Below are 13,221 nucleotides of genomic sequence, written 5' to 3'. Positions count from 1 at the left end.
TTCACCAGGCCCTGCACCATCTGCCTGGTCACCTCCCTGCCCTCGTCTCGTCCTCCCCTTCTCATCAACTCCCTCCTTGCTGATCCTTAAGCACTTTCAAGTTTTTCTATCAGTGTGACCTTGGGCAACTTCCTCAGCCTCAGTGTCCCCCGCTGTACAATGAGTAAATATTCATGCCTTCCTCCCAGGGTTGCGATGAGGAGTAGGTGAGATAATGTACAGGCAAGCATGGCGCCTGGTACTCATGCTCCAAATCTGGGCCTCGACACATGCCCATCCCTCTGCTTGAACACCCTTCCCACCCTTCCCTTTAAAAAGTAATCTTTTTAAAGCAGTCTTCCTTTTAAAGGTAATGGAATATTCAGGCCACAGGAAAGGCTTAAAGAATACTATAATAAACAAGGACCATCAGCTTTTAAGACATGAAATACCAAGGGTCCAGTGAAGCCCACTGCCCACCTCTTCTGGGGGGCACCACCCCCTGGCAGCTGCTTCTCACTCCAATCAGAGCTCTGCCACCTCCTCCCAGAGGTCCTCCTTGACCCGCCTTTTGAGTCACCCATCACGTCTGGCCACGCAGCTTCTTCACCTGCCTGGCTTTGCTGATGTGTGTTTTGCTGTCTCCTTTATGCTGTGAGCACCACCACGGCACAAACTGAGTCTTTCTTGGTCCTAAAATATTCCCAGCGCCCCGAAGGGGTCCTGGCCCTCAGTAAATGCCTTTGTGTCCAAGTTGGTCACCACCAGGGGGCAACAGTAAGCTGCAAACGTGAGTGGCGTTGCCTAATGCTTTTCATATAGATGAGAATGGCTGGTGGGAGGGGGGGATGGGGGGCCCTCCTAAGGCCCTGGATAAACCCCACCCATCCAGGATCCACTCAGGATCATCAACTTGTTAATTCTTTACTGAAAAAATTTTCAAAGATAGAATCCATATTCCTGATATTTCGTTTGACCTCAGGCTTCAATAGAATTCAGCACTGTTACTGATTTTTTTTAAAATTAATTTATTTTTGGCTGCCTTGGGTCTTCGTTGCTGTGCCCGGGCTTTCTCTAGTTGCAGCGAGCGGGAGCTACTCTTCGTTGCGGTGCGTGGGCTTCTCATTGCGTTGGCTTTTCTTGTGGAGCACGGGCTCTAGGTGCATGGGCTTCCGTAGTTGTGGCGTGCAGGCTCAGTAGTTGTGGCGCACGGGCTTTGTTGTTCCGCGGCATGTGGGATCTTCCCGGACCGGGGCTCGAACCCGTGTTCCCTGCATTGGGAGGCGGATTCTTAACCACTGAGCCACCAGGGAAGCCCCGTTACTGATTTTTGACTTAAAATTTCAATGTTCATCATGTTTTTTTTTTCACATTAATGGTGTTTTTAGACAATGTTACATTAAAATATTTATCTCGATTACTGAGTTGGCGCCCTCTTTGCTTTCATGCCTCGCCTGCCTCACCCTAGCGCCGGCTAGGATTTAAAACATCAGCTATTAAGAGAGACACATAGAGTAGGTTCTCTACTCACCCTCCACCCACCCTGTTCCCTGCCCCTAACCATGGGAGCCCACTGTCTACGGTGTCTCGTGACTCCTTCCAGGGTTTCTTTTTGTAAGTTCAAATGTAATCTTACCCCTTCCGTTCCTTTTTTACACAAAGCTAACACACTGCAGTCAGCGACGCGTCTTTCACTGAACCTTGTGGCCCTGTAGATTTTTCCTTATCAGTTCATCAGCACTTTCTCATTCTTTCTACTCTGGTAGAAAGCTCCAGTATGTGCACATCTCAGCATTTATTTCACCAGCGTTTTTTGTTTTTCTTTTAACACTTGCAGGTTTTTCCATCTCTACTTTTACAAGCAATGCTGCGAAAAATACTTTTGTGCACCATTTTCCACGAAGACAGGCATCCCACCTATAGAGTAAGCTCCCAGAAGCAGGATTGGCTGGGTCTTAGCAGCAAACAGAATTCCACTCAAAAGGGTTTCACTGAACAAAATGTAATGATGTGAGTGGGACAGGAGAACCAACAGATGTGTGTTGAGTGGATTCATTTTCTATGGCTGCTGTAACAAATCACCACAAACTTAGTGGCTTCAACACAAATGCATTACCTTACACTTCCGCAGGTCAGAAGTCTAACGGGTCTCGCTGTGCTAAAATCAAGACATTGGCAGAGCTGTGATCCTTTTGGAGGCTCTGGGTAAGATCCATTTCCTTGCTGTTTCCAGCTTCTAGGGGCTGCCTGTGTTCCTTGGCTCACGGCCCCCTTCCTCCATCTTCAAAGATGGCAAAGATGAATCAAGTTCTGTCACATCACTCTGACCTCTTTTTCTGCCTCCCCGTTCCACTTTTTTAAAAAATAAAATAAATTTATTTATTTATTTATTTATTTATTTTTGGCTGCATTGGGTCTTTGTTGCTGCACGTGGGCTTTCTCTAGTTGGGGCGAGCGGGGCCTACTCTTCGTTACAGTGCGCGGGTCTCTCACTGCGGTGGCTTCTCTTGTTGCGGAGCACGGTCTCTAGGTGCGCGGGCTTCGGTAGTTGTGGCTTGCAGGCTCTAGAGCACAGGCTCAGTTATTGTGGCGCACGGGCTTTGTTGCTCCGTGGCATGTGGTATCTTCCCGGACCAGGGCTCGAACCTGTGTCCCCTACATTCTTAACCACTGCGCCACAAGGGAAGTCCCCTCCCCGTTCCACTTTTAAGGACCTTTGTGGTTACACTGAGTCCGCCAAGATAATCTCTCTATCATTTTTTTTAATGTGGAATGATTCACGTATTTGTGTGTCATCCTTGCACAGGGGACATGCTAATCTCTGTATCCTTCCAATTTTAATATACGTGCCGCTGAAGCAAGCGCTAATCTCCCTACCTTAAAGTCAGCTGAGTAGCATTCTTAATTCCTGATTCTCACTGGGGATTAGGACATGGACATCTTTGGGGCGTTGTAATTTCATAAGGCACCCGGAACTAGCAACAGTGGGAAGATTTTGACAGGTCTAAAGAGGATGGGAAGGGAGCAGAACTTGCTGACATCTGGAGCTGTGAAGAAGGGGCTCCTTGCAGGTTATGTGGCCACAGAGAAACCACCACTGCCCAACTGTGGTTGGGCAGGGAGGGAATAGGGACACTCGTCTGTCTCCCACCTCTGATCTCCTGCCAGCCTTCCCCATTGGCAGAACCCACCAGAAGCCAAGGACATGGAAGCTGAGTGAAGCAATGTGCTCTTTTTTTGTGGCTATAGGTGGAAACCCTGAATACACAGCTGCTCATAGGCAGCGCATATCCTGCCGGGGACCTGGAATTACACTGGGTGCTGAGGACAGAGCCTAAAACAAGTTACTCCTGCACCCTATACTCTTTATCTGCTCCACTCTTTTTTTAAAAAAAATTTTTTTTCACTCTTTTTTTTTAAATAAGATGTTGGGGGTAGGAGTTTATTAACTAATTAATTAATTTTTTTGCTGTGTTGGGTCTTCGTTTCTGTGCGAGGGCTTTCTCCAGTTGTGGCAAGCAGGCGCCACTCTTCATCGCGGTGCACGGGCCTCTCACTATCACGGTCTCTCTTGTTGCGGAGCACAGACTCCAGACGCGCAGGCTCAGCAGTGGTGGCTCACAGGCCTAGTTGCTCCGCGGCATGCGGGATCCTCCCAGACCAGGGCTCGAACCCGTGTCCCCTGCATTAGCAGGCAGATTCTCAACCACTGCGTCACCAGGGAAGCCTTGCTCCACTCTTCTCTGCCCACCACTTCCACCTTCCAACAAAACTCACAAAACCCACTTACTAGTATTTATCTGATTTATGTAAGCTTCCTGAAGGCAGGGATTCCTGTGTTTTGTTCATGGCTAAATCCCCACGGCTGAGAACACAGCACAGAGTAAGCATTCTGTAAGTGCACGCGCACGTGCGCGCGTGCGTGTATGTGTGTGTGTGTGTTTAATTGTGGTAAAAAGTACATAACATAAAACTGCTCACTTAACCATTTTGGGTTGTTCTGTTTTGTTTTTTGCCACGCCATGCAGTATGCCGGATCTCAGTTCCCTGACCAGGGATCAAACCCACGGCCCCCTGCAGTGGGATCGGGAAGTCACAACCACTGGACCGCCAGGAAAGTCCCCATCTTAACAATTTTGAAGGGTACGATTCAGTGGTATTAAGTATAAGACTTTATTTTTTGTAAAAAGACTTAATTTTTTTAAATTGAATTGTATACTTTATATTTTTAAAATTTATTATTATTATTATTATTTTTGGCTGCCTTGGGTCTTTGTTGCTGTACGCGGGCTTTCTCTAGTTGCAGTGAGCAGGGGCTACTCTTCGATGCGGTGCGGGGGCTTCTCATTGTGGTGGCTTCTCTTGCTGTGGAGCACGGGTTCTAGGCGCTCGGGCTTCAGTAGTTGTGGCACGTGGGCTCAGTAGTTGTAGCTGTGGCACACGGGCTTAGCTGCTCCACGGCATGTGGGATCTTCCTGGACCAGGGCTCGAACCTGTGTCCCCTGCATTTGCAGGTGGATTCTTAACCACTGCGCCACCAGGGAAGTCCAAGTATGAGAATTTCTGTATGCATTAAACAATTAAGTCCCCACTTATAAAATATCTGTAATTTTGTTCCTGGCTTATTTCACTCAGTATAGTGTTTTCAAGGTTCATCCATGGTGTAGCATGTGCCAGAATGTCCTTTTTTTTTTTTCTTTATGGCTGAATAATATTCCATTGTAGAATACACCACATTTTGTTTATCCATTCATCCATCGATGGACACTTGGGTTGCTTCCCAACTCTTGGCTATTGTGAATAATGATGCTATGAACACGGATGTACAAATATCTCTCTGAGTCCGTGCTTTCTTTGTGTATATACCCAGAAAGGCAATTGGTGGATCATATGGTAATTCTTTTTGAGGAACCATTAAACCATAGCATGTTTTGAATTCAGTAATGAGATGGGTGTCAGGGGGCTGGAAGCAGAGTGGGGACTTGTCCTCAAAACCATTTTGTGCCTTTTCGATTTGGAACTATGTGAATTACTTACTTATTTTTTTAAAAATCCAAAAAAAAATTAAAAAGAAAAAAGAGTGGGAAAAGTTTGTTTCCTGGAGACATTGAGACCACAAAATTGGAATTCACATAACTGTCCATTCATGGGGGAAGGGACAAATAAATTATAGCCTATTAATGTGTACAGTGCTGCATGACAGAGCAGTGAAACCAGGGAGAGTAACTCACATCAATATGGATGAAATTCATGAACAAAAATGCGGTGAACAACAAGAGAAGCCACCGCAATGAGAAGCCTGTGCGCTGCAGTGAAGAGTAGACCCCGCTCGCCACAACTAGAGAAAAGCCCATGCACAGCAACGAAGACACAACACAGCCAAGAATAAATAAATAATTAATTAAAAAGAAATAATGAAATGAGAAGAAAAGAAAAAAGAAATGCAATGAAGCAAGTTATGGGGCCCAGCAGATAGATAGGAATTACATCAAGTTCAAGGACAGCCTTCTCCTCCAGACCTTTGCCTCAGCTGTTCCCCCTGCCTGGTACACCCTGCCCCTGACATCCTTGTGTCTCCACCTCAGCTCCTGCAGATCAGAAAGATGGTCCCAGGCCACCCAATCTCCAGTGACATCATCTCCCTGCTTTGCTTTTTCTATATCGTATCACTATCTGTCACACTATATATTTTTACTTGTTTATCCTTGTTCTTGGCTGTCGTCCCATCTAGAATGTCACGCCACAAGTGCAGGGAATTTTATCTGTTCTCTTCCCTGCTGTGTTGCCAGGACCTAGAACAAGGTCGAGCATAAAGTAGGTGCTCAAGAGATATGTATTGACTAAATGAAAAGTGGCCCTTGCTCATTGCTTAGGGGGTGGAAGGGACAACATCCACTTCCCTCCAGGGATGAAAGTGGACAGTGGAACTCTGAGATCCTCCACGGTATCTATGCTGGTTTTGTTTTGTTTTGTTTTTTACCTCAGTGGATGGCACACAAACAATTTTTTTAGATTTTTTAGAAAATTGAGAGGGAATTCCCTGGCAGTCCAGTGGTTAGGACTCCGTGCTTTCACTGACAAGGGCACGGGTTCAATCCCTGGTCAGGGAAGATCCCGCAAGCCCTGCGGCGCGGCCCCCCCCAAAAAAGAAAATTGAGGTATAATTGACATATAACATTATGTTAGTTTCAGGAACAACATAATGATTTGATGTTTGTATACACTGTGAAATGATCACCACAATAAGTCCAATTCACATCCATCACCATACATAGTTACAAAAACTTTTTTCTTGTGATGAGAACTTTTAAGATCTACCATCTTAGCAGCTTTCAGTTATACAATACCGTATTATTAGTCATCATGCTGTACATTACATCCCCAGGACTTATTTATTTTATAACTGAAAATTTATACGTTTTGACCACCTTTGTCCATTTCACTAACCTCACTTCCCCCTGATTTTTTAAACATTGTGGTTAAAATACACATAACATAAAATTTCATGTTTAAATCATTTTTAAGTTTCTAGTTCAGGGGCACTAAGTACATTCACATTGTTGCGCAACCCTCACCACCATCCATCTTCAGAACTTTCTCATCTCCCCAAACTGAAACTCTGTTCCTGTTAAACACTGACTCCCCCTCCCCCTCCCGCAGCCCCTGGCCCCCACCATTCTACTTTCTATCTCCTCTAGGGACCGCCTATAAAGTGGAATCATACAATATTTGTCTTCTTGTATCCGGCTTCTTGCACTTAATATGTTTTCTTTTCTTTAATATTTATTTATTTATTTGGCTGCGCCAGGTCTTAGCTGCGGCCCACACCATCTTCATTAGTGGCATGCGGGATCTTCAGTTGCGCATGCGGGATCTATTTCCCTGACCAGGGATCGAACTCGGGCCCCCGGCATTGGGAGTGCAGAGTCTTTTTTTTTTTTTTTGCAGTACGCGGGCCTCTCACTGTTGTGGCCTCTCCCGTTGCAGAGCATGGGCTCCGGACGCGCAGGCTCAGCGGCCATGGCTCACGGTCCCAGCCGCTCCGTGGCATGTGGGATCTTCCCAGACCGGGGCACGAACCCGTGTCCCCTGCATCGGCAGGCGGACTCTCAACCACTGCACCACCAGGGAAGCCGGGAGTGCAGAGTCTTAACCACTGAACCACCAGGGAAGTCCCAGTACTTGACAGGTTTTCAAGTTTCATGCCCACTGTAGCATGTGTCAGAACTTCATTCCTTGTTATGGGTAAATAATACAATCGTCCCTCGGTATCCATAAGTATTCATTCCAGGACCCGCCATGGATACCGAAATCTGCAGATGCTCAAGTCCCTTATATAAAATGGCATAGTATTTGCATATATCCTCCTGTACACTTTAAATCATCTCTAGATTACTTACAACACCTAATACAATGTAAATAATTGCCAGCGTATGGCAAATTCAAGCCTTTGCTTTTTTGTGGAATTTCCTTTTCTTTTGATTATTCTCCATCCATGGTTGGTTAAATCCAGGATTCAGAACCCGTGAATACAAAGGGTTGAATGTATTCCATTGTATGGCCATATTACATTTTGTTTGTTCATTCATCTGTTGATGGACACTGGGTTTTTTTCTGTCTGGTGCCTAGGTGATGTTTTTATTTATCTCTACACCTTTTTGGATGCCTGAAATATTTCATATTAAAACAATTCAGGGACAACATTGTAAAGCAACCATACTCCAATAAAAATTAATTAAAAACAAAACAAAACAATTCTGGGGAATTCCCTGGTGGTCCAGTGGTTAGGACTCCAAGCTTTCACTGCCGAAGGACGGGTTTGATCCTTGGTCAGGGAACTAAGATCCCACAAGCCACGAGGCACAGCAAAACAAACAAACAAACAAACAAAATATCCACCAAATAGATCTATACACAGTGGAAAAGAAAGATATCTAAGAAATATTGTGAAATAAAAAAGATAATACCAGTTGCTCTGCGCCTGGCTCTTTATGTATATTAATTCATTTGATGATCCTGACACACACCTCTGAGTTTGGGACTCCAATTAGCCCCATTTTTCAGAAGAAGAAACTGAGGCACGGTGAAGTTGAGGGATGGCTTGGGATCACACTGGCCTTCTGGCTCCAGCCTTCATGTGTGTAACTCCTCTGTTTCCTCTGGAGTTCAGCACAGAATGTGGATGTCTGTGGCTACTTATGAGAATGTTCTAGAGGCCATGTGTTCACACATATACAAGGGAAGGATTCCCAACCGACCTCATAGCTATTTTGGGGAGAGGGCTGACTGTTTCCTGAACCCTCCCATTCAAAAGGACACAAAGAGGGCCTCCCTGGTGGCGCAGTGGTTGAGAGTCCGCCTGCCGATGCAGGGGATACGGGTTCGTGCCCCGGTCTGGGAGGATCCCATATGCCGCGGAGCGGCTGGGCCCGTGAGCCATGGCCGCTGGGCCTGCGCATCCGGAGCCTGTGCTCCGCAACGGGAGAGGCCACAACAGTGAGAGGCCCGCATACCGCAAAAAGAAAAAAAAAAAAAAAAGGACACAAAGAGATTTTTGTTTTAATTTAGCAGCCCTTGACTTTTCCCTGGTTTGGCGGGAGCTCTAGAGAGGCCCCAGCAGGCCTCTCGAGTCTGGGGAATTCCCCAGTTCTAGTTTCCTCCTAAAAAAAAACCAGTGGGGCAGGGTGACCAGTAGTCTCAGTGTGCCCAGGACTGTCCCAATTTTAACCTGGAAAGTCCCTTGCCTGGGAACCCCCCTTGGTCCTAGGCAAACCCCCATGGTTGGTGGGGTAACCCGCAGCCTCCCTGCTGGGGCTAGACCCCCAGCTGAGATGTAGGAGTTCAGGAAAGAGGACTCAGGCCTGGGGGGCAGCACATGAGCCTTCCCAGTGGCCTCCATGTCCTCTTTTTTCTTCAGCTGTCAAGTGGGGTACTTGTTCCACTTTAAAAGAACCTGAGAGGGCTCAGAGAATTCTCAACTCAAGAATGAGTTGAATTCTCAACTCAAGAGAATTCTCTCTCAAGAATGCCTGGGGGCTTCCCGGGGGCTTCCCGGGGGCTTCCCTGGTGGCGCAGTGGTTGAGAGTCCGTCTGCTAGTGCAAGGGACACGGGTTCGTGCCCCGGTCCGGGAAGATCCCACATGCCGCGGAGCGGCTGGGCCCGTGAGCCATGGCTGCTGAGCCTGCGTGTCCGGAGCCTGTGCTCCGCAACGGGAGAGGCCACAACAGTGAGAGGCCCGCGTACTGCAAAAAAAAAAAAAAAAAAAAAAAAAAAAAAGCCTGGCCCCCAGACAGCATCCAGCCTAGAAAAATGTGAACTATTATTAGAGTTTATTATTATGACTGGGTTTATTACCATTATTGTTATTATTAATCACCCTATCTGACACTTCCTGTCGGTCCCCCCTCGGGTGGTAGACAGCAGGTCTCAGGCCCAGCCCGCCCTCTGTAGTCCGGCCTCCAGGCCCAGCGAGGCCAACCGACCTCACCCAGGGCTGGCTGTTGAAGAATCTGGCACACTTGGTTTCCTGCTGCTGTGGTCCTAGTGGCAAAGAGGAAGCTGAGGCCGGAAGGCCATGGCCGGCGCTTCCGCAGCGGAGCAGGACAGCAGCCCCGGCCTAGACATCTCCGTAGATCATTCACTCCACCAGCTTCTTGGAACCTACTGGGTGCCAGGCACAATTCCAGGCACTGAGGACACCGTGGAGAACCCTTGTGGAGCTGACATTCTAGAATGGAAGCCAGGCATTAAAACCAGTGCTCAAAGAGACTTCCAGTGGAATGTCAGACTGTCATAAAGGCTGCTAAGAAAAATATAGCAGGTGAAGGGGACAGGAAGATGGGCTTGCTGATTCAGAATCAGGAGCTTCTGGGGAGTGGTGAGGGTTTATTTCTTGGCCTAGGTATTTGGTTTGTTTTATTATTGTTCTTTCTTTAAAACTGTGCCCACGGGTGAAGCTCATGAGAGTTTTGTTTTTTCTTTTTATATTTTAAAATATTTATTTACTTATTTGGCAGCGCCGGGTCTTTGTTGCCGCCTTCGGGATCTTCGTTGAGGCATGCAGGATCTTTAGTTGCAGCATGTGAACTCTTAGTTGCAGCATGTGGGATCTAGTTCCCTGACCAGGGATTGAACCCGGGCCCCCTGTGTATAAGTGTATCTATTCTTTTCCAAATTCTCTTCCTATTTAGGTTATTACAGAGTATTGAGCAGAGTTCCCTGTGCTATACAGTAGGTCCTTGTTGGTTATCTACTTTAAATATAACAGTGTGTGCATGTCATTCCCAAACTCCCAGTCTATCCCTCCCCCCAACCCTTCCCCCCCATAACCATAAGTTCGTTCTCTAAGTCTGTGAGTCTGTTTCTGTTTTGTAAATAAGTTTATTTGTATCATTTTTTTTTAGATTCCTCATATAAGTGATATCATATGATATTTGTCTTTTTCTATCTGACTTACTTCACTTAGTTTGACAATCTCTAGGTCCAACCATGAGTCACCTCATTAGCATAAACTCGGGTATGGTTGCTCAGGCTTATTACGAAAAACAAAAGATGTTTTTTCTCACCTCTCACCTCTGTCACTCAGGAAATTCCAAGAGTTTTAGGAGCTCTGAGCCAGGAACCAGGGACTAAATGCAAATACTCTAACAAAACATGATGCTATCAGACCTTTCACTCAAGAAGTTTCAAGAGTTTTCGAAGTTCTGTGCCAGGAATCAGGGATGAAGACCAAATATATATTTCTTGTTATATCACAATATCACACGTAGAAGGGCCAACTCCTTCAGACAAGTGTATCGATGGGGTCAAAGTTCTCAGGGTCATCTGTGTCTGCCCAATATTTCCATTCCAAACCTCTCAAGTCAGTGCCCTTACCTTAGCATAAGAGACCCTGAGCATTTAAATGGTTTTACAATTCTGTAACCCACACAATCAGGCTCTGGGCCTGATCACCCATATCTATAAAGGATAGGAGATTGTGCTCAGATGCTCACAGATGCCCTGTGGGTGATGCAGGGAGGATAGGCAAGGAGGTGGGGGTGGCTAGGGACAAGGGGAGGAGACTCAGACCAGGATAGAAGCAACTGCATTGGTCCAGGCAAGTGATGATGGGGGCTGGACCAGGAGGGGTGAGATTTTGCTGATGAACCAAAGGTTGGTGTGAGACAAATGTGAGATTTTTTTTCCTGAGATTCTCTGAAAGTTTTTTCCTTGAGCTAACCAATATTTCTATATTTCTCTTGAGTCTTCCCATAGGTAGGCTGAGCAGGCACAGGGAAATACAACACATTCTCTTTATTCTATATATTTCATTCTCTGTTATGAAATATACAGACACTCTGGAGATGTCTCCATATCAGTACAGAGTCCCTCTTTTTTTTTCCCCCCCAGTTGCAAATTATTCCCTTGTCAGGATGCATCACTGTTGATTCCCCAGCTGCCAAGTTCCTAGCACTCACTACCCTCCAGGTGCTAGGCTAAGTCTCTATCTACAACTTCACATCGAATCTCCATAGCTGCCCTGTGAAGAAGAGTCTGTTTTTCCCCACATTTTCTCAGACTGAGACGAGTAGCCACATGCCCTTGGTCACAGCAGTTATGGCTCCAACTTCAGAAATAAACCTGGTTCTGCTCTTTTGTGCTGGGAAACTAACTAACCTGGGAAAGTTACTCAGCCTCTGTTAAAGAAAAAAATTACTCTGACACTTGTTAAAAACTGTCGACTGAAAAAAAAAAAAAGCATGACCTAAAAGTTGAGAGTTATATTTTATTCAGCAGACAAAACTGAGGATTAAGTCTGGGACACAGCATCTCAGATAACTCTGAGAGATTGCTCTGAAGAGGCAAGTGGGGATCCAGGATATACAAGAGTTTTTGCATCAAAGACCAGGTAGTCGGAACATCAAAAGATTATTGTTAATTAAAGAAAGCCAGCTATCTCAAGTTAAGGAATTTAGTACTCTTCTATGTATGGGAAGATGCAAGAGTCTGGGCTCACTGAAGTCGTTCCTTTGATCTGCACCTCAGCTATCTAGGGCCAGTATCCTGGGATTTCTCATCCTGAGTCTCCTCAGGGTGCATCATTGCAGGGGGTGTGGGGTGTGGTGTGCTGTGGCTGATGGCTTGATGGTGGGCATCCTGTTTCTATCCTGAGTTCCCTCCAGGGTCACCATCTGTAATGTGATGGCTTGATGGCTACAACTTCCTATGTTTATTGATATGGCAGGCAATATTTTTCATTCACAGAACAGTAAGGAAGATTTAATTCAGGACTATTGCAATAGGCGGATTGCAAAAGGGGAGAGCATTGGGCTCAACTCTGAATGCAGCAAGGACAGCTGGGGATTGACAGCCAGAGCAGAGTGAGGATGTCCATGGAGACATCGAGGGTAGGGGCATTCTTGCTAAAGAGAGGCCAAGGATGTATACATCAATGGTGGGGAATGAGAAACTTGATGAGATATCAAGGGTTGGGGGATGACTTAGAAGGATTCTTTGCTTAGACTGTACTGTGCAGGCCAAAGAGAGGACTGTGAGCAAGGTTGAGGAGTAGTCGAGAAGAAGGTTCAGAAGACTACAGTTTGGTCAAGGAGAGAGTCTGTCACCTCTCTGGACCTCAGTTTCTTTCTCTGAGAAATGGGGATAATAGTCCCCAGAGGAACTACTGCTAGCATCAAATGAGATAACGCGTGGAAAACGCTCAGCGCAGCCTTTTCTGTAAAATGGCAGCGACCTGCTGTGTAGGCCTCAGAACTCGGATCAGGTGGGACGTCCAAGCTGCTACCTTGAGAGCAATGGGCCCTCAGAGGACAGGGCTACAGGTGATCAGAAAAGGGATGTGAGCTGGTGGGCCGGAAATGCCTCCCGTAGAGGAAGGGGTTCTCAGGCCGCGAAGCAGGGCTGGACAGGCAGACAGGGACGAAAGGCAGGACAGATGTAGGACCATATGGCAGGGGAGTTGGAGGACTGAAAGACTGCCGAGCTGAGGACCTGGGCTTGCACCAAGGTCAAGTACGGAAGCCTGACTTAGGCCCACCGCCTTCCTGGTAACGGAAGCCGCCTTGCCCCGGCAAGACCTCACACGCCCGCCCGCTGCTGAGCAAAACATGAAGCCGGCACCAATGGGAGCGCCGCCGTAGCAGCGAGGGGGCGGAGCAGAGCGGCCACCAATGAATGTGCCCGTTTCAGGCAGCCAATGGGAGGCGGTGTCCCAGCGGCGATCAAGCGGCGGCTGCCCGTGG

This window comes from Mesoplodon mirus (assembly GCF_964341445.2).
Source record: "Mesoplodon mirus genome assembly, chromosome: 5".
Lineage (NCBI taxonomy): Eukaryota > Metazoa > Chordata > Mammalia > Artiodactyla > Ziphiidae > Mesoplodon > Mesoplodon mirus.
Note: the sequence above shows the minus strand (reverse complement) of the source record.